At 45.0% G+C, this 19,610-nt stretch overlaps 1 protein-coding gene across 2 annotated transcripts in view; it reads left to right on the top strand.

Annotated features, from left to right (window-relative positions):
* Positions 1–1,352: 1,352 nt before the first annotated feature.
* Positions 1,353–19,610, top strand: part of ATP10B (ATPase phospholipid transporting 10B (putative)) — a 386,386-nt gene continuing 368,128 nt past the window's right edge. The window contains exon 1 of one of the 2 annotated variants that reach the window (XM_060416606.1): positions 1,353–1,501. The gene's annotated coding sequence lies outside the window, so the exon portion shown is untranslated. Of the gene's footprint in view, positions 1,502–7,025; positions 7,217–19,610 lie in introns of those variants that run through there. The other variant, XM_027970475.3, reaches the window with a different exon arrangement.

Here is a 19,610-nt window from a genome sequence, read left to right as displayed (position 1 = left end):
TTGGCTTTATTTGGAAAACAATGATTAAAAACCAAAATCTCACTGTTTCTGGAAGGAGATGGGCATCTATTTGTTTGAAGGCATAGGTGATATTTGCAAGATGGGAGACAACAGGGAGAATATATGGTACACTGTGTATGATATTCAGGACTTCCCAACTGGCCCTAGTGGTAAAAAAACTGTCTGCAATGCAAGAGACCTGAGTTCAATCCTTGAGTGAGGTGGACCCCCTGGAGGAGGGCATGGCAATCCACTCCAGTATTCTTGCTTGGAGAATCCCATGGACAGAGGATCCTGGCAGGCTACAGTCCATGGAGTTGCAAAGAGTCGGGCTCACTGAGTAGCTAATGCGCATACTATGTTCTATATCGTATGTGTATAGTATTCTATATAGTATACAGCACATGCCATAAGCACCATCTGGTACTATTGAAGCAGGTAGGTAAGACAAATAGATTTGACGTCAGTCATGTAGCCATTCTTGTCACTGAGGGGGAATGTATGGAGCTATGTGAAAGAATACTCCTACATTTACTTCTCGGTTCAGTGGCACAGAATGCGTGTAGAGCAGTGACGTGATGGAACAAAGAACTGACCGGCTTTAGTCTCTGCTCTTTCAAGAGAGGGGTGCAAACGATGCCAGTGTAGCAATAAATCATCATAAGTCCAATTCACCTGAGACCTCTAAGAGACTTGCAGGCACTTAATCTACCACCCCAGCAAGCAGGACCATGTCAACAAGGGTTGCCCTTTTCTCCACACTCCCCACCGACACAATCCAATGCTCTGCTAATGGCCTTTTCATGTTGTAAGGCTTGGCCCCTCTGTAACATGAGAAGGAGAGGATGAAGGTACAATTTACATTGTCAGACTAGCTTGACAAGACATTAGCACAATCTGTAACAGGAGGGAAAGAAAAGTCCAATCTCTATTAAAAATTAACTGGAAATCATGCCACGTATCAAATGGATAAAAGTTCTTTGTCTCTGGCTAGGAGGAAAAGTGTGTATATAAGAAAGAGAGATTTAAGTCATCGGGCTTCTATCAAATCAGAATGTGTTGTTGCTAACCTCTGTTATGAAAATTGAAAAACTGGTGTTAATTACAATCTAAAAAGAAATTCTGAGTGACATTCACAATGACTTTTGGTCCATAATCTTTTATTGATATAGCCACGTGCCAGTCTCCACAAGTGAGTCATCCATCAGGTCAGGATTTACCCACCCATTATGCCATTATGACTTTCCTTGGCATTCATTCAGAAATGTTTATGGACTATCAGGCACGCAGAGGACAGAGTGAGTCACTGTAGGAGGGCACAGTATTTAACCACAGAAACACGCTCTTCATCTGCGGAGATGAGGTGTATGGGAAACATATCCTTTCATGCACATAAAACCAACAGTCTGCATTCTTCCTGGCAGCTTCCACAGTAAAGAGACTGAGGCAATCAGAGAAGACTTGTTGTAGGAAGCAGAAGAAAATCTTGCAGAGTCATAAGGTGAGAAGCAGTCATAATTTGCTGGAGAGAAACAGAGTGCATTCTAAGCCGAAGATCCAAAAGGCCCAGCGTTTCAATCAGGCAAGTCCTTCCCTGATGGAAACACTGAGAATTATAGAGAATAAGGTCCGTCCTGAATAATCAAATAAATGTAAAATTAAAATAATTCCACTGATTAAACTGGCAATATAAGATAATTATCAACAGAGCTGGAAAATCCTGCTCTGCTGTTGTGTGTGATTTGCTATGACTTTTCTGGAAGGACAATTGACAACTTTTGTAGTGGTCTTAAATTTGTTATATCCTTTAAGATAACAATATCACATTTATGAAATAACATGGATGTTGCTAAATCTAAAGAAGTCCATTGCAGAGTTATTTAGAGACTTTTATAAAATGGGAAAATTGGGGGGAAAAAATCTATATGTCCAGTAGTTTAGAACTGGTTTAATTATGGCACATCCATATGATCAGACAATAAGGAGACTATTTAATAACTTAGAGAATATTTGTAACAACTGATGAAGAATATGATCCAGTTTTTATTGTAGAAATTATGTACATTAAAATAACATCTAAAAGTCTAGAAATATGTTCAACAAAATATCAATGAATGACGGTTCTGAGTTGTAATATTAAGGGTGATTTTTACAAATTTATCTGCCATGTCCACACTTTCTCTAATAAACAGTATAACTTCAGAGATCAGAAAAACAGGAAAAGTATTTTTTCACAACTAAGGAAAGAGATTGAATGGGTAAAGATCAGTGTTTTTATTGCTCACAGGATAAAGTTCAGAGTCCTTTGCATGGCTTGGCCCCACCTGCCACTCCACCCTCATCGCCTCTGATCCAGCCAACTCTCTCACTACTAGCCATGTAGGCCTCCAGACTTTTTCCTATTACAGAGCCTTAACATAGTAAATTACATTATTTTTGCAGTTTTTCATTGCCATCCCTTTCCTGTAGGAAAGTTCACATTCCTGTCAACTGCTATGTCCCCAGTGTTGAGGACCATCATTCCTGTGCCACTGGCTTTGTATTTCGGCCAAAGGAGTGTACACGGGACAAGGCCACACCCAATCAGAAGCCCTTAGAGTCATGGCACGTTTCCACTAGTGCTCTTGACCTTACCTTATGCTACATGAATACCGTGTCTCACACAGGGACTGTTCCTGCAGTTTGAGTATCTAAATGAGAAGCAGAGTCCTAGCCTAGGCATAAATGGAGTCAACACGGCCTGCCTGTAAAATAAGCAAGTAAGCCACAGAGACACGGAGGTCATTTGTTACTGCAACAAAAACTGGCACATGGCGTCTCTCTATTTGTAATATTCTGTCTGGCCCCCCTACTCCATCCTTCCTTCACATCCCAGTTCTCATCTAACCCTGAGGCCAGGTCAAATTCCTTCTCACACATGCACTCTCAGCACTGTTTCCTCTTAACTATCACAATATTAATGTCACAATTTTTGTGTGATTGTTCAATCAACAATCAACACCCTGTATGCCAGTGGGCTGTGAACTCCTCAGAGCAGTAATCATGACCATCTGTTCATCCATTGTGTCCTCAGGACCTAACAGTTCTTGGCACATAGTATATCCTCAATTTTTAAAAAAGAAAAGAAAATTTAGATGAATACATGAAGGAAAGCATGGGTAAAATAATAAAGAACCTTGAACATAGAGTTGAGAAGCGTAAATCAAAGAAGCAAATGTTTAGACAAGATGATTTATCTTTAGGTGAGAAAACTTATGAGTCTTCTAATAGTGCAAATAAATATGTGCTAACAGTGTTCAGGATCTCCTGAATAATAATAATGATATTTAAGTACTTTTTCTGTTAAAAGCACTTTATAGATATTAGTTTGTATCATCTTGGTAACAGCCCTATGATATAAGTACTGCTGTTATCCCAGAAGGAAGGTTAGTACTTTGCCCAAACATGTAGCTGGAAGCTGGTAAAGAATGAGTTGAATCCAACCCAAAGTCTGTGTTTGTAACCACTGGACCCTAATACCATCCCTTTGGTCTGAAGATTATGTTGTTGTTGTTGTTCAGTCACCAAGTTTTGTCTGACTCTTTGTAACCCCATGGACGTCAGCATGCCAGGCTCCTCTGTCCTTCGCTATCTCCCAGAGCTTGCTCAAACTCACATCCATTGAGTCAGTGATGCCATCCATCCATCTCATCCTCTGTCGCCTTTGTCTCCTCCCATCCTCAATCTTTTCCAGTATCAGAGTCTTTTCCAATGAATTGGCTCTTCGCATCAGGGGGCCAAAGTATTGGAGCTTCACCATCAGTCCTTCCAATGAATATTCATGACTGATTTCCTTTAGGATTGATTGGTTTGATCTCCTTGCAGTCCAAAGGACCCTCAAGAGTCTTCTCCAGCACCACAGTTTGAAAGCATCAGTTCTTTGGTGTCCAGCCTTCTTTTTGGTCCAACTCTCACATTTGTACATGACCACTGGAAAACACATAGCTTTGACTGTATGGACATTTGTCTCTGCTGTTTAATATGCTGAGTCCTGAGAAAGTCTTACAGAACTTCATGGACAAGGCAAAAAACATTTCTATTTAGTTTTCATATTGTATCACATGGAATCACTTAAGCTAACGATAGGGTGGGATTGGCCAGCCCCAAGAACACATTTCCCCTTGAACAAATAAAGCACACACTCCTTCCCACCTTGCTCTTATGAATGGATGCCTATTCAGTGCTCTCTGCCCAATTCACTGGTAGAACAATGGATGCCAATAACTGTAACACCATCATCAACACATTTTGAGTGTTTTCCTTTTTTTTATTTTGGCTATGTTGGGTCTTGGTTGCAGCGTCCGGGCTTTCTCTAGTTGTGGTCTGCAGAGGCTTCTCTAGCTGAAGCACGGGGCTTCTTCTCTTGTTGCGGCATAAGGCCTTCTCGTTGCAGAGCACAAACTTCTCTAGTTATGGAGCATGAGCCCCAGTAGTTGCAACATGTGGGCTTTGTTGCCCGCCCCTCGCTGTGGGACGTTAGTTCTCTGATCAGAGATCAAACCCTCATCCTCTACACTGGAAGACAGATTCTTAACCACTGGGGCAATAGGGAAGTCCCCATCCACACAATTTTGTCCTCTTTGCACTCCTTGCTGGGCTGAGCGCAGGCTGCTGTCCACATTAGGTGCCTAGTCAATGTGTTTTGAATTAAACAGCCTTGTAGTTCTTTCTTTAGGGTTGAAATATTCAGCATGAACAAAGCGGTCATCAGGGAGATCTACCTACCTGTATGAAAACTCCATTTGGGAGAGTAGGTGGAATGTGAGAATCTCATTCTAAAACTAAACTTGACTCAAGAAATAAGGGGCTTCTCAGGTGGTACTAGTGGTAAAGAACTCATCTGCCAATGCAGGAGATACGAGAAGACAAGGGTGCAATCCCTGGGCTGGGAAGATCCCCTGGAGGAGGGCATGACAACCCACTCCAGTATTCTTGCCTGGAGAATCCCATGGACAGAGGAGCCTGGCAGACTACAGTCCATAGGACCACACAGAGTCATACATGACTGTCGCAACTTAGCACGCAGCACAGACAGATTGTGTTGGCTATTGGGCAGGGAGAGGAACTGACTGTGGAGCCCATGAACCTGGCTTCTGCAGAAGTGCCATGCGGGGGTGCTCTGGGGACACTGTGCCTGGGGTGGGGCTGGCATGGGAGGATTTGCTTTGGGACAGATGGTTGTACTGTGAGATCTGGGCCTCTGGTAGGGTGAAAGGGCCAAACTAGGGCTTAATGTCTTCGGTCTTTGCTGGTGTGATAAAGGCTCCAACAATATCATTTCTAATGCCTCTTATAGGTACAAAGGTCCTGCCAGGTGGTGCTAGTAAAGAGCCTGCCTGCCAGTGCAGGAGACATAAGAGACACATTTTGGATCCCTGGGTTGGGAAGATCCCCTAGAGAAGGAAATAGCCACCCACCCCTGTATTCTTGTCTGAAAAATCCCACAGAAAGAGGAGCCTGGCAGGCTACAGCCCATGGGATCTCAGAGCCAGACATGACTGAAGTGACTTAACATACACACCTGCACAGGTGCAAAATCTTTGGGGCTAACAAAGCTCAATAATGAGTCAAAGGAAGGAGGAAGATACTAACCCCAGAGAGTCTGCCTATGCCGCTAGCCGGGAGCTCCTTGGCCTGGAGTCAGCTGGAAAATTTCAGAGGACAGGAGTGAAAGTGAAAGTCACTCAGTCATGTCCAGCTCTTTGCAACCCCATGGACTGTATAGTCCATGGAATTCCCCAGGTCAGAGTACTGGAGTGGGTAGCCTTTCGCTTCTCCAGGGGATCTTCCCAACCTAGGGATTGAACCCAGGTCTTCCACATTGCAGGGATGAAAGAGTGATTTGGAAACAGTGGAGAATGCTGAGTTTAAAACCTCCAAGAAGTTCCAGGCTGGTGGATGGGAGAGGAATTTGGATGAGAATAGATCTGTGTGTATATATAGCTGAGTCCCTTTGCAGTCCACCTGAAACTATTACACAGAGCCCCTCTTTGAGTTTCCTGAGACATACAGCAAATTCCTATTGGTTATCTATTTTACATATGGTAATATCAGTTACCATGTATTCCAGAGTCTTCCTGGAATCTGAACATTTCATGCAGAAATTGCATTTTTAACACTTGGATAATTCCTATGAATCCTAAATTCTGCAAACCTCTCATCTAGAGAGACAAAATACTTGCCAAGATAGGGAAATAAAATCCCAAATGCTTAGATTTAGGACCTGAATAATGATGCCTTTTTTTCCCAAGGATCATTTAGTGCCTTATGTTAAAACCACCTGTGGATTCAGTGGAATAGCAATTAACTAGAATGACAAAGTGCTTTTTAATAACAGACATGGGGTGCATTGTTAAACTTTCCTTGCTGATCTCCCCAATGCTTCACAGAGGAAGAAATAAAATCTCATTTTGGCCTGATGGCAGATTTCAGCCTGGCTCTCAGGTCCTGTCCCTCACTTTTCTACTGAGAATAAAGGTAGGTGCTGCCCCTGATTTGGGAAAAGCTGGGCCCTGGAATTAGGGATGTGATCTAGCCAAGTCTCAGACAAAGAGAAGTAGCTCTTTGGCCAGGACTGAAGCCCCATCTCTTGACATTTGACCTTCAGATTCCTACAGTTTAAAAATTAATCACCAGACAATGGATACTTCCCATTTTCTCTCAGCTAGACCAAAGTCCTAAGTGCTGGCTTTAACTAAGCCAGGAGTTCTCTTTCAAAATAAATTGGAAGGGTGGGAGTTGGGCTGGTGGGGACCAGGCCAACCAGCCCCCAGCTAGCAGGCTTTCCAGGGTTTGCTCTGGGCTCCCAGCCGGTTAGACCAGCCCTACCAGGGCTCCTTGGAGAGCAGGGTGGAGATGCAGGGCTTGGGAGAGGAGCAGCGAGGCCTGGGGAGGGCGGGGCTGAGCAGGTCTCTGCAGCAGGCGGGAGAGGAGGAAATGGGGTGGAGGAATTGTGTTCAGGTGTGCACCACCGAAGGCCAGGCTTCAGAAGGGGTTGAGGCTGCCTGCCCAGCCAGGGAGGAGAAGGAAGCTCTCTGGGTGGCTGTGATGCCCGTTTGAGGGGATAATTGGAGGTGTCTCAGCCTAGTCTCCCTCCCCAGAAGAGGAACCCTAGAAGGGCCCAAGGCATGCCAGCTCCCCAGTCATAGCTGTGGAACCTGCACCGAGCAGAGAGGAGGTAAGGACCCTGCTGATGCAAAGACTGTGGGGGCAGGGGGGCTTGTCTTAGCGCTCCCTCCTGCTTGCTGGCCCGGAGCTAGGATGCTGCTTCCAAGGGACCCTCTGAGGCTACTCCAGAGGCTTCAGCCTTTGTATTCTGGGTCTTGCAGCCATGCCTACCACCAACCACCGGCAGCTGGGGGTCCCATGGAGCCTCAATGCTTTGTTTGGGGAGCTCTTTGCTCACACTGGAAGGTCCGGTGCGTGCAGCTGATTGGGTCATGAGGGCAACTGCAGATGGTGATGATGGTTGTTCCATGTGGCCTCAGCTTTTTTCGTGCTCTGATGAGCAGACAACCTATGCCTTTGCTGTCTAGAGCTTGGAATGAATTACCTGTACAGAGAGTCCATAACATACTGGCATTGGTCATTACCTGTAATATTTCAAGACCTTTTTCCAAAAGCTTACCAAACCATTGTGCAGCGTTTTGAAAGAAGTACATTGTGTGAGGAAGAGTGAGAGTGAGAGAATTGAGTTTTTGATGGTGATGAATAAAAATAGGGTAAGAGCTTACTGAGAGCTTATGATTTACAAAGCATGATGATGAAGACTTTTCATCTTGGTGCTTGTCCGTGCAGCTGGTGTTGGTTATTATCTACAATTGGTGGTGAGGAGGCTGAGGGTCAGGAAGGTTACCTGAGACAAACCAGGGTTTGCTGCAATGAGTACATGCTCTTGACTTCTAGCCATGAGGTCATATTTAGCTGAAGGTCTTTTAGATTCAAAGTGAACAGAAGTGAGGCGCAACCAACTCTGCAGAGGCTTTGCAAAGAGGCTTCCTCCATCTGATAGCCTCCATCTCCTGTTGCCATGTTCAGGAATTAATTTAGACCTGAGCCTCCCTCAATAGCCCCATCTTGTGGATTTGGAGACTGTTAAGAGCCTACTGTCAACTAAGTAATCTTGAAGGTCAGTGTCATTAAGGATTCAGAGGCTACAGCTGAGCAATGGAGCTGGTCCTTAAAACACCAGAGGACAGGAATGCATTTGAGAGCCAACGCCTTGTGGCCACTTAGAATTAAACCTAACACCCCCACCCCCAAACAATTTACCACATCCCTCATGTTGCCAACCCTTCCCTATTTCCAAACTTCACCTATTACACGGCCGTCAGTTGGAGGTAAGCCAGCAACACTGGCTGCCTCTGCACTTTCCCTCCTTAGGACCTGTGCTTTTTTCCCTCTCCTTGGAACACATCCCCCTGGGCTCTTCCTGTAACTGGATCTCTCCATTCAGTAAGGCTGCAGCTCAGACTGGCCTGTTTAAGAGGGCTTCCTAGATACCAGGATGGCAAGTAGACCAGCCACTGCCATCCCCGAGCACACTCCCTTATTGTGCTGATTACAGTCATTACACTGATGTCAATCTGAAATTTGGCTCTCTAGTTTGTCGTCTGTCTCCCCAATAGAACTCCATGAGGGTAGGGACCTTGCATGTCTTCTGCCTGCTGGACACTACTGGGTCCCCAGGGTTTAGGTCTCCCAGTAACAGGGCCTGAGTTAATGTTTGTTGAGTGAATAAATTATACAAGGGGTCAGGAGATATCATTGCCTCCTTATCCAACACCTCGACTCACTCTCCCCTATGGATGTAAACCTCTTGGTCTAGAAGGTGAAGTATAATAGCATCTGAGCTTTCAAGTGTTCAAGGGGCATTCTTGGAATAAAGAAGGGAAAAAGGATAAACGGCATCAAGTGAATTTCATTCCCTGAGAAACAGCAAGGTATGGCAAGGCCGGCTCTACTGGCCAGTCTTGATAAGCAGCACTCACTGCCTATGACTCAGCCCAGCCGTCTTCTGGACATAGGGTATTGACCTTGGCTCTGCCTGGGTACTTGTAGGGACAATGACATTTCAGAAAGCTGAGAGTGTATGCTTCCCGCCCTGCTTCATCAAGCCTTTCATTCAAATGAGCCACCAGCCTTCGCTCACATGCCTTTTGCTATTTTGGAGTGTCATTCATTTGCTGGATGGGAAGAGGTCCATCCCTAGGACCAAGGGGTCTCAAGTTTCTATGGGCTGTATCGCTCTCTGCCACTGTGGGCATGTCCCTTAGTGCCCCCACATCTTGTGCTTTTCCTCTATAAAATGCCATGGGAATAGCTGCCCGTGAGATTGTAGTGGATTCTGGAGGACACTGATGTGCCATAAATCTCTTGCTTTACAAGCACCTGGGCCTGTCAGCAAGGAGGAGCAGAGAATGCACAGGGAGGTGTGTTTGTTTTGGAGATTTTTGCTTGCATAAAATCCACAGTTCCAAAAGAAATCTGTGAGAGGAAGAGACTTCTCTACAGGATTCCTTCTCCCAGACAGCTACCTCAAGAATCGACTTACACACTTTAATTAACACCCAGATGATTTGCTTTTCAGCGAGTTGCATTAGACTCCAGCCTGGTGACACTTCCTCCTTGGCAGGCACACAGCCCTTGGCAGCATTTCACACACTGGTGGTTTTATGGGTCCCATCTTGCTCTTCTGTGTTCTTCATTGTAATGTGTGGTAAACCTTTCTGGCATCAGCCCTGGCCCCACTTGATTTAAGGAACTGCTGATTTTATTTCTGATCCTCAGGTTGTTCTGTGATTCTATTTTTTAATGCACTCCTTATCTTGTTCTACTCACTTGTGCAATTCTTCATTTCCAGACTTTAAAATACGACTTGTCCGAAAGAAAATAGATGCTTGAATTAGGAGTGAAGCCAGAGTCCTGAGGGTCTTCTGAGGAGAAAGATGTCCATATGCAAAGTTGTGTAATGGAAGGAGAATGGCATTAAGTATCCAGAGACTGGGTCTTGAACTCTCTCCTGACTTCTTGGACCATGAGGGCGGGGGGATGATAGCAATGCTGCAGTGGACCTTCACTGAGAACTTAGGGGCTGTTTAAAGGATTCTTTAGATGTTCTCATTTCATGGTGATGCTGACTATTCCTGCTTTTGAAAATGGGAAATGTGAGACTCAGGGGGTACAAGGGAGTGATGGAACCCCAATTTGAACACACGCTGGTTGACTTAAGGGCACAGCCACTTGTGTACCAGGTAACTTGCTGTCTACTCAGCCATACTACTTGGGGATCTTTATACACAGTGCAGCCTTCCCAGGCCTGCCGTCCTCACAGGGTATCATCCAAAGAGGTGATGCCAGTGAAGGTTTAATGAAATGATGCAGGATTATGTCACCATTCCTCATACATCTTGTTTACCAAAATTTAGAAAAATGTTCTATGGCTATTCCTTCTTGAGGAGAATTTGTAGATACTAGGTACTATGCTATGAGTTAATGATAAAATCAGAATAGTCAATAGTCATTAACTACTACTTCATACTCCACCCTGATGGAAGCATTTTCCTCCTGTTAAAGCATGTGTATTCCTCAGTGGGGAAGGTGTGGGCTTGTGGTTTCAGGAGCCTGGCTCAGTCAGTTGCTAGCTGTGTGACCTTAGGTAAGTTTCTCAAACACTCTGTTTCACATTCTCCATCTATACACAGAGATATTACTAAACTTTTCCCCTAGATGTTGTGGGCATTGTCTAAGTGAATACATGTAACGGGCTGAAATGGTGCTTGGTATGAAATGTCGTCTCAAGGTTGCTGTTGCAGCTGCTTTCGCCTCAGCCCTTCTGTGAGTGACATCCTCTCATTCCCATCCTGCGTGTGTAGAAACTGATGAAGAGTCAGGTCACCCAGCTAAAATCAGGATTTGAACCCCCAGCTGTGTTCATCCCAAGCCTTCCCTTTTCTACGTCCTATTTCCTCAGTAAATCCTAAAAGAAACACACATTCCTCTGGGAACTCAGTTTGACAGGAATCCATACTCCAAAACGCAACCTACATTCTCTCCATACATGTAGCTACTTAAGTCATCTTTAGGATGGTGAGTGAAGTGTCCTGTTGCAGATGTCTTAAGCTCTGCCTCTAGGCTATCATCAAACCAACCAGAATTAATTCTCTCCTCTATTCAAGATTTGGTCTCTGGGCAGGCAGCCACACTAGCCTTTAGGTGATAAGTTTGCTTATTAAAGGCAATCAATGACATTCCTCTTCCCTCAGACAGCATGCTGACCTGGCCAGTGAGGGGCCTTCCTCCAGCTCTGTGATAACATTGCTCTGTGCTGGCTGGCTGAAATCTGTGGCTACACAGTCTCTTGAGTTAGCATCTGTGTTGGCATAAGGGACCAGAAGAAAACAGTCCAGGGCTTTGTCCTGAGCTGGTCAAAGACAGATGCCAGCCCTTGTGCCCTTTTGACCATGGTACCTGGTTGGATATTGGAGTTATGTATGGGTTTGTTCTCCCTGGGTGAGGACTCGCTTCTGCAGAGTCCCAGTATATAGTGAGAGAGCATGAGATCCTGGGAAGTCCTCCTCCTTCCACTGCCAGCGCTGAGTATGCCTGGCTCCCAGCTGCCTCCCAAATCATGACTGTCATTAATAATGAACAGCTTCCTTTCATTGAGTACTTGCTATGTGAGAGTTCACGGAATCTTACAATACTCTCAAGCAGGTTCCAGTATTATCCTATTTTAGGGAAGCGGAAAATGACATCAAGGGAATGCCTTGGTCAAGGGCACCCAACTGAATGGTGCCACCAGGATGTGCCCCCAAACCTGTGTGACTGAACATGTGCTCTTCACCTCTGTGCTCGTCAACCCCAAACTCCTCCTGCCTGAGTCACCCTCTCTGAGATGCTGTGATAACACATTCCCCATTAGCTATGGAAAAACCAGTCCTGCTGGGCCAACCCCATGGGGCATATAGACAAACCCGCCTCACCGGGTTTCTTGGGCCATGAGCCTGCTCTCTTTTTGCTGCATCTTCTCCAGACACAGTTGAGCACCTTAACTACTCCGGTTGGCTTTCTCCCCATAACTGTGTGTGTGTGCGTGTGCGTGCGCCCTCAGTCACCTCTGACTCCTTGCAGTCCCATGGACTGTAGCTCACTGGGCTCTTCCATCCACAAAATCTTCCAGGCAAGAATATTGGAGCAAGGTACCATTTCCTACTCCAAAGGATCTTCCCAACCCAGGCATCAAACCCATATCTCTTGCATATCCTGCATTGGCAGGCAGGTTCTTTTCCACCGTGCCACCTGGGGTTCATAACTCTGTAGTCACTGGAATATCACAGTAGGAGAGAATGAGAGTGGAGTTTCTCTGTCTGCCAGTCCCCGTCAGTACCTATCCTTTTGAAGAGTAAACCTTCTGAGCTATTCTAACTTTTTTGTCCTTCTTTGCTCACTTTTCAGCTTGGTTTAAGAGCAAGCCGAATTGGATCAATTATAAAGCATATTTTCAGTGCTGCAAGGTAACTCAGTAATTGGCATCTTAGCCTGAGGACCAGCCTGTGAATTGTGTTATTTACAAAAGCAGACAAAACAGCATGCTGCACAGTGGCTGCCTGTCAAGAAAGCGTCATCCCTCGAAAGTGGTGCTTGTACAGCTGGGCTGTTAAAAGGAGTAAATGCAGGAAGGAGCTGGGAAATCTAGTTAAATCTTAGACATCGTGACCTTTTGCTATCCATGTGATCTTGCACAAATTAGTTATTTTCTGCAGTAGCATAACACTGCTTTCACTTTGCTCAGCTCTGCCTACTTCTAGTAATAAGATTTCTACAGTGTCCCAGGCATTATACTGACCCCTTTATGTGTACCATTTCCCTTAATTCACTCCATCAACCTAATGAGTTAAATAGTGTGAACATCACTTTACAGATCAGGAAACAGGTTTGTAAGGTTAAGTACCTATTAACAAAGTGGTGGAGGTGGGTATTGAACCAGTTCTTTCTCTTTTGTAGCTTTACTTATTTCTGATTGAAGGATAATTGCTTTACAATGTTGACTTGGTTTCTGCCATACATCAACATGAATCGGCCATAATACACATATGTCCCATCCCACCTCTCTAGGTTGTCACAGACCTCTGGTTTGAGTTCCCCCAGTAATACAGCAAATTCCTAGTGGCTATTTTACATATGGTAGTGTAAATGTTTCCATTAATGTCAGAATCTGTCCCCCAGACTTGGCTACTCACTCCAGTATCCTTGCCAGGAAAATCCCATGGACAGAGGAGCCTGGCAGGCTACAGTCCATAGGGTTGCAAAGAGTCGGACATAACTCAGTGATTAACACTTTCACTTTCATCCCCCAGACCAGCATAATGCCACTGGTTGATGGTGTGATATTAAATTCTTCCTTTTCTGCCATGAGAGCATGCCTAAGTCTTTCTCTTGAGTGCAGTCTGCTTTTGCAGCTCATGCTAAGGACTTTTTCCAGGCCCTGTCTCATGACACTGCTCATCATCTGCCAACCTCCCGATCAGTGACCCATGTGGCTCCAGCCCAAGCCCGGCCATCACTCATTACCCCTGCTGCTCTGTCTGCTCTCCTCACCACAGAAAGATATCTCATCTATAAGCATGAATCTTTTCAGTTTCTTAACATTTGAGAGAGCGTCCAAACAACTACTTGTGGTTACCTCTGGGAAGCCATCCATTTTTCCTTTCTCTGCATGGCAGAAGGACCCCCCAGATCCCACTGCCTTTCCAAGACACTCAGAGAGAAGCAGGGGTTGTGTGTGGGCAAATTGAATGTGCCCTGGAGTCAGGGCTGGGAGTGAACCCGGCAGGATGTATGCCTATCAGTGCAGGGGGCTCCATCCTGTGTGTCGCTGTCCCCAGGACCCAGTGTAGTTCCAGGCACATAAGAGGGGCTCAAGCGTTTATTCCCTGAGTCACTGTGTTAGCTTCAGGGAAAAAAGTACATGTGTATTTCAGACACCTCTTTGTTTTGTTTGAATGGGTGCTTAGCCCTCAGTGATACCCTACTCTTTGTGACCCTTTGGACTGTAGCCTTCCAGGCTCTTCTTCCCAGGGATTTTTTTAGGCAAGAATATGGGAGTGAGCTGCCAGTTCCTTCGCTTAAGAAGAAACAAAGCAGGGAGAGGGTTAAGCGTTGGGTCAATGGAATGACTACATTTGGGAACACATTTTCGTCTCTCAGCTTCTCGGAGTGTTTCTCTGCTCAGCTACTTTTTGAGTTAGTCTGGACTCTATTTGGGAGTGGAGCTCATCATTTCCATCCCACCTAATGGTGCCATTTATCCCTCACAGCTAAACTGGGAGGCCCATCACACATGCTCCACCTCTTTCCATCACAGGTGGAAGCCTGGCTGAGCGGTGACCACATGAGTGTCCCTAGGCCCCAGTCTACCCCACATCTCCTTTAGTTCCGTTTCAGGAAGAGTCCAGGATGATAAGCTTTTCAGGTACTGAGTGCTAACAATGTGCCAGGCTCAGTGCTAAACACCTCCCTGAAAAATAAAAGTGAAAGTCACTCAGTCACGCCCAACTCTTTGCAACCCCATGGACTGTGCTCCATGGAATTCTCTAGGCCAGAATACTGGAGTGAGTAGCCTTTCCCTTCTCCAGGGGATCTCCCCAACCCAAGGGTCAGACCCAAATCTCCCACATTGCAGACAGATTCTTTACCAGCTAAGCCAAAACACCTCCCTACTGTCTCATTTCACTGTCACAAGACCTCTACCTCACCATATTGCACTGAACAAAACCCTGCCACTGACAAGGTGAATTGACCTGCTGGAGGTCACAGTGCTGGTGGCTGGTGAGCCCTGGCCTCCATGCCAGGACTATGAGTACCCAATCTGAGCTCTTTCCATCGTGGGCTGTTCAGTGGATCCACCCCTGCCTTCAGCCATGGTCTATTAGGCACCCTACCATGTGAAACAGATGCTGGTCCTTCTCTGACTTCTCTCCAGCAAGAAATTGGCACTGCATGTGTTCTCACTCACTCAGTTGTGTCTGACTCTTTGCAACCCTATGTACTGTAGCCCACCAGGCTCCTCTGTCCATGGAATTACCCAGGCAAGAATACTAGAGTGGGTTGCAATTTTCTACTCCAGGGTATGTTCCCAATCCAGGGACTGAACCTGAGTCCTCTGTGTCTCTGGCATTGGCAGGTGGATTCTTTACCAATAGTGCCACCTGGGAAGAGAAAATGACACTAAATTCTAGTAGGGCAACCTTCTATTGCTTTAGTGTGAGGAGCCGGGATTGTGTTCCCTGTTTGCTTCCTTTTTTTAAACCGTGTGTGTTATATTGGGGTATAACTAACAATGTTGTGTTTCAGGTATACAGCAAAGTGATTCAGTTATACATATATATGTATTATTCTTTTTCAAATTCTTTTCCCATTTAGATTGTTATAGACTATTGAGCACAATTCTCTGCACAATGTAGTAGGTCCTTATTAGTTACCTATTTTAAATATAGCAGTGTGTACATGTACATTCCAAATTCCTACTATTTCTCCTCCCAACCCTTCCCCCTGGTAACCATAAGTTAGTTCTCTAAGTCTGTAAGAAATTGTGGTGCATATATATATATATATACCATGGAATATTACTCAGCCATTAAAAAGAACACTGGGCTGGATGAAGCACAAGCTGGAATCAAAATGATAACCTCAGATGTGCAGATGACACCACCCTTATGGCAGAAAGTAAAGAACTAATGATCCTCTTGATGAAAGAGAAAGTGGAGAGTGAAAAAGTTGGCTTAAAGCTCAACATTCAGAAAACGAAGATTGTGGCATCTGTTCCCATCACTTCCTGGCAGATAGATGGGGAAACAGTGGAAACAGTGTCAGACTTTTTTGGGGGGGCTCCAAAATCACTGCAGATGGTGACAGCTGCCATGAAATAAAAGACGCTTACTCCTTAGAAGGAAAGTTATGAGCAACCTAGACAGAATATTCAAAAGCTGAGATATTACTTTGCCAACAAAGGTCCATCTAGTCAAGGCTATGGTTTTTCCAGTGGTCACGTATGGATATGAGAGTTGGACTATAAAGAAAGCTGACCGCCAAAGAATAGATGCTTTTGAACTGTGGTGTTGGAGAAGACTCTTGAGAGTCCCTTGGACTGCAAGGAAATCTAACCAGTCCATCCTAAAGGAGATCAGTCCTGGGTGTTCATTGGAAGGACTGATGTTGAATCTGAAACTCCAGTACTTTGGCCAGCTCATGAGAAGAGCTGACTCATTGGAAAAGACCCTGATGCTGGGAAAGATTGAAGGCAGGAGGAGAAGGGGACAAAAGAGAATGAAATGGTTGGATGGCATCACTAACTCAATGGACATGAGTTTGGGTAGACTCTGGGAGTTGGTGATGGACAGGGAGGCCTAGCGTGCTGTGGTCCATGGAGCTGCAAAGAGTCAGTCATGACTGAGTGACTTAACTGAACTGAAAAAGAATTAGTTTCCCTCTTTCTTGCAGAAGGAAGGTCTGCTACAAAATTGCCTATAAAAAACTGCCTTTGGGTACATGAGGCCCTAAGGGAAGACCAATTTCCCAGTTAGTGTATGGAGAGAAAGGTCATAGGTGGCAGCTCAGAAAGGGGTGTCTTGTGCTTCAGTGCTTCTTGAACTGCAACTTTCTGATCTGGAGCACAACCAGGAGCAGCCTTGGCTAGGTACCCTGACCTAGCTAAAGCTCAGTAGACCTCATTATTCCAATGGAACTTTGGTTTATTTAGAAGGGAACTACTTTAAGTGAAAAATCAATATTGTTAATCACAGAAGGTTGTTTCTGTTGCGTAGTTGCTAAGTCATGTCTGAGTCTTTGTGATCCCCCGGACTATAGCCCACCAGACTCCTCTGTCAGTGGGATTTCCCAGGCAAGCATACTGGAGCAAGTTGCCATTTCCTTCTCCAGGGGATCTTCTTCCCAACCCACTGATTGAACTCAGGTCTCCTGTTTGGCAGGCAGATTCCTATACCACTGAGCCAGCAGGAAAAATCAGTGCTATTTATCACAGAAGGTAACGATAGTTAAACACACTGAATGCAGAGCACCACGAGTAAACTCCTGTCAAACATCACTGTCTTCTATAAGCTCTGGCCCTGAGACCAGTTCTTACTTTGTTTCAAAGGAGAGTTAAATATTACCTGGCACCATTTCATGGGTGTGGAGTTTCAGTTTGAGATACTCTGGAGACGGGTGGTGATGATGGTTACACAACAATGTCAATGCACTGGATGGTAAATTTTATTATATATATATTTACCTGTTAAAAAATTCAGCAGCTCTTTATGTTACAGTTAAGAAACAGTGTTCAATGTGCATTAAGTGAAAAGTGCAAAGTGCTGAACAATGTGACCTGAATGCTGCCATCTCTGAGTTGTTTTTAAAGGAATTATGTATATACACATGTATCTAGGCTTGTATGTGCGATGATCCCTCTGGAAGGATTTCAATACTGGATTCTGTAGAGGGAATGAGAAATAGAGAGGGAGGGTCATTGCTATTTGATTTGTGTTCCACATGCATGTATAACTCATTCTAGTTTTTTTAAACACTTAAAAAGCTAGGCACCAAAATGAAATTATCTCCTTAAAGCAACGCTTCTCAACCTTGCCTCCACCTAGACTCCAACTGCTCAAAGTCAGATACCCTGACCTAGCATCGTTATCCCCTGTGAGCTTGTAACTTGTCAGAAATAGAGGATCTCAAGGTCACCCAGATGCAAGGAATCCAAATCTACATTTAGCAAGGTCCCCAGTGCCTTCCCTCATGGCTTAGATGGTAAAGAATCTGCCTTCAATGCAGCAGACCCAGGTTTGATCCCCGGGTCAGGAAGAGCCCCTGGAGAAGGAAATGGCAACCCACTCCAGTATTCTTGCCTGGGGAATTCCATGGACAGGGGAGCCTGGCTGGCTACGGTCCATAGGATCACAAAGAGTCAGACATGGCTAAACAATACTTGCCCGTTCACTTTTCACCAGTGGCTCACAGGACATTAAAGTGTGAGAAGTAAGGCACAGGACTTACTAAATCAGAATCTCTGAGGTGAGGTTTGAGCCTTGGAGTTCATTAAGGTGGCCAGGTCACCCCGTGGAGACAGTTAATACTGCCCACTTCAGATTTAATGCAATGGTTTCTATATTAGCCCCTTCATTTTTCCCAATAGTCTTACTACACGCTTCAGTCTTCTTCATTGTGGGTTCCATGTGCCCCTTAGAAATCATTATGTGTCCCATACTTCAGAGCACCAGCCAGGATGACTGTCTAGGCCATGTGAACGTCACACAGAAACATATAATGTTAGATTCCCCTGAACTTGAGAGGCAAGATGTTTCTTCCTCATATAGAATAGACTGTAAGTTTTCATCAAGACACGTAACAATGACAAGCCTTCTTTAATCCATGGGTGGAGCATAAAGTCATGCCATTTAATTTATTTATTTGATAGTTGTTTTAATGTTTATTCATTCCTTTGGCTGCAACAGGTCTTCGCTTGGCACGTGGGGTCTTCCGTCTCCATTGTGGCATCTGAGATCTTTAGTGTCGCCTGTGAACTCTTAGTTGCATCTTGTGGATTCCAGTTCCCTGACCAGCCTGGGCCCCTTGCCTTAAGAACACAGAGTCTTGGCCACTGGACCATCAGGGAAGTTCCTGTCAGGTCTTTTAAAATCAGATTTTAGAGTTAGAAAAATAGGAAGTTGAATTTACCTCTCTGAGCACTAGCCAAGTGGGCTTAACACCTGCCTCATAGAGCTGCCATATTTAAGTAAGATGATCTAGGTGCTTGATCATTTTTAGGCGATAATGATGGTTATGTCCACTTCCCTTCCCCACTTGTGCTGGGCTCCTCTCACTGTCGCACCTCCCTTCACATCTGCTTCTTCTGCTTTGAGTGTCTCACATACAGATGATATTTCTCACATTGCAACTGAATGTGAGAAAGTTCAAGTTCCACCTCCCCCATCCCTTGACAAACAGTACAAACTCTGCTGTCTCTTAGCAAATTATCTGACACTTTTCTAAAATGCAACTGAAACCTCATTACATGGATGAACAGCTTTCCATCAGCTCATTCCTAGCTCTGATATTAATATAATTGTTGCCAAGACATTGCAGTTGGCCTAGAGGCACTCAGCAAGGCGTCATGGTTAGTAACCCGAGATGACTGCAAGTGCGAGGAGCTAGTGGAAACTGCTAGGGTTTCCGCGTGGCCAGGTGATGCTTGAGAGTGGTTTCCAGGCTTCCTTTCTGTTGCCAGACAGGTGTGAGATGGGGTGGGGGAAGGTGTCCAAATCAGAATAGCTGACCCCCTCTGACAGCATCCACCCCAACAGTACCTAGGATCATCTTCTTCAAATGTTATTCTGAACATGTTTAGAACTGCTGTTTAAAACCCTTTGAGATGTAATTTCAAAGTGTAATATGAAATTATCTGATTTTTGTAGCAAAGGCACAGGTACTGCTAATACTACTGTGGTTTGTTGACTACATTTAAAACTCAAACAAATGCTATATTTCAGTTAGTGACTAGGGAAAGGAAAGAT

This window comes from Ovis aries, chromosome 5, assembly GCF_016772045.2.
Source record: "Ovis aries strain OAR_USU_Benz2616 breed Rambouillet chromosome 5, ARS-UI_Ramb_v3.0, whole genome shotgun sequence".
NCBI lineage: Eukaryota > Metazoa > Chordata > Mammalia > Artiodactyla > Bovidae > Ovis > Ovis aries.
The sequence above is the reverse complement of the archived record's forward strand: the minus strand, read 5'-3'. Positions and strand labels throughout refer to the sequence as shown.